General features: G+C 50.2%; 1 protein-coding gene across 9 annotated transcripts in view; it reads left to right on the forward strand.

Annotated features, from left to right (window-relative positions):
• The first annotated feature begins 1,630 nt into the window (after positions 1 to 1,630).
• The window catches only part of SRRT (serrate, RNA effector molecule), a 13,183-nt gene continuing 12,724 nt past the window's right edge, over positions 1,631 to 2,089 (forward strand). For 5 of the 9 annotated variants that reach the window (XM_015564560.1, XM_006764697.2, XM_006764701.2 and 2 more), the window contains exon 1: positions 1,635 to 1,946. The gene's annotated coding sequence lies outside the window, so the exon portion shown is untranslated. Of the gene's footprint in view, positions 1,947 to 2,089 lie in introns of all 9 variants that reach the window. The other 4 variants (XM_006764698.2, XM_006764699.2, XM_006764703.2 and 1 more) reach the window with 3 other exon arrangements.

Raw genomic sequence — 2,089 nt, forward strand, 5'->3', positions numbered from 1 at the left:
TATATTTAAAAACAGTTATATTTAGCTAATATATACTCTGTGGTTAGGGCTACCATGGTTGCATCTGGTACTGAACATGCAGAGTTTTTTCCCTTGTTATTATTCCCTAAACAGTACGGTATAAAAACTATATACATAGCATTTACATTGTATTAGGCATTATACATAATCTAGAGATGACTTAAAGTATATAGAAGGATGTGTACAGGTTATATGCAAATACTATGCCATTTCATATAAGGGACTTAAGCATCTGAAGATTTTGGTACCCGGGGGATCCTGAAATCGATTCCCTGCAGATACCAAAGTATACCAAGGGATGACTGAATACACTTAAAATGATATATATAGCATTGATCGGCTCCCTTCTGCACACCCTACACTGTGGATCTAGCCTGCAACCCAGGCATGTGCCCTAACTGGGAATCGAACTGTGACCTCCTGGTTCATAGGTCGACGCTCAACCACTGAGCCACGTAGGCTGGGCTGTATACACTCTTTTAAGTGTAGTTTGCTGTAAAGACACCCCTCCTCTCTGTGCTGGGAGTAAGGCAGCAGTATGCTCCAGGGAGGCAGCATTTCCTATAAAATCTTCACACTCCCTGAACAACCCACTGACTAGATCAGTGGTTCTCAACCTTCCTAATGCCGCGACCCTTTAATACAGTTCCTCATGTTGTGGTGACCCCCAATTTCATCATTACAAATTGAACATAATTAAAGCATAGTGATTAATCACAAAAACAGTATGTAATTATATGTGTTTTCCGATGGCCTTAGGCGACCCCTGTGAAAGGGTCGTTCGACCCCCAAAGGGGTCGTGACCCACAGGTTGAGAACCGCTGGACTAGATGTTACTTCTGGGGCTGTGGTCGGCAAACTGCGGCTCAGGAGCCACATGCGGCTCTTTGGCCCCTTGAATGTGGCTCTTCCTAAGCCTTAGGAGTACCGTAATTAAGTTAGTAACAATGTACCTACCTATATAGTTTAAGTTTAAAAATTTTGGCTCTCAAGAAATTTCAATCGTTGTACTGTTGATATTTGGCTCTGTTGACTAATGAGTTTGCCGACCACTGCCCTGGGGTGATAGTGCATTTACTCTGGGGCCAGCTAGATAATGCCTGTTGATCAAGATCTCAACCTACAACCTCTGTCATCAAAGTACTGGTTGGGGATGAGACTGAGATTTGACAGTATTACTTACAAACGGGGGCACCTTTGCCGAAGAAGAGTAAGAATAATGAGTTTTGCAGGTCCCGCATACTAGGCACCAATAAAAGCTGGTTCTCAGGTGGGAACACAAAATGGTGGGAAATGCTTAAAATGGTAGCTCTACCCCGCTAAACTCCCGCACTCCTCAAGCCCCTGCCCCACGCGAGGAGAGTGGGGAACAGCCCCGATGAGGTCTTGAAATACCCCGAGCAAAGTGGTGGCGGCTAAAGCCTACGGTCCAGAACCAGACACTTCCGGGTGAGTGCGACCTTCGACCTCGGCCTAAGGAAGCGCTCCTTCACGCCCAGAGGACTCTACCGCCCTCCCCAGGCTAAGCTTGGCCCCGCCCAGCCTCCGTAGTTCCTCACAGTCGCGCAGTTCCCGCCCCAGAAATATCGCGAGCCTTCCGAGTTCGCCGTACCTTCCCATCATCCCCCTGTGCTCCCGGCCTTTCCCTCTTTGGTTTAGTTCCAGTTAGAGCCGCTCGGGTAGTAGTTTGTAGTTCGAGGTGCAGTTCCGCGAGTGACGCAGGCGCTGCGCGAGCGGCGCGCGCCGACCGCTCATCCTTGACTGTCCCGCTCTCATCGCGTCTCCTCGGCCCCGTAGCTGAGAGCCCGAATCTCCCTCTCACCCTCTTCCCGGCCCTCACCGCGCGCCCGAGGCAAGGGGCGGGCCCAGATCTCCCAAAGAACCAGTACGTCGGAGTGCGAGACTAACGGTCGCGACCCTCCCAGGTGGGGGATGGGAGGGGCCTGGGAGCCGGGGCTGAGGCAGGAGCGAGGGACAGGCGCCGGGAGTCGATGGCGGGGTTGATTTTAGAGAGACAGGGAGAGGGAGAGAGAGAAATAGAATATCAATGATGAGAGAGAATCATTGA

Source organism: Myotis davidii, unplaced genomic scaffold (genome assembly GCF_000327345.1).
Source record: "Myotis davidii unplaced genomic scaffold, ASM32734v1 scaffold901, whole genome shotgun sequence".
Taxonomy (NCBI): domain Eukaryota; kingdom Metazoa; phylum Chordata; class Mammalia; order Chiroptera; family Vespertilionidae; genus Myotis; species Myotis davidii.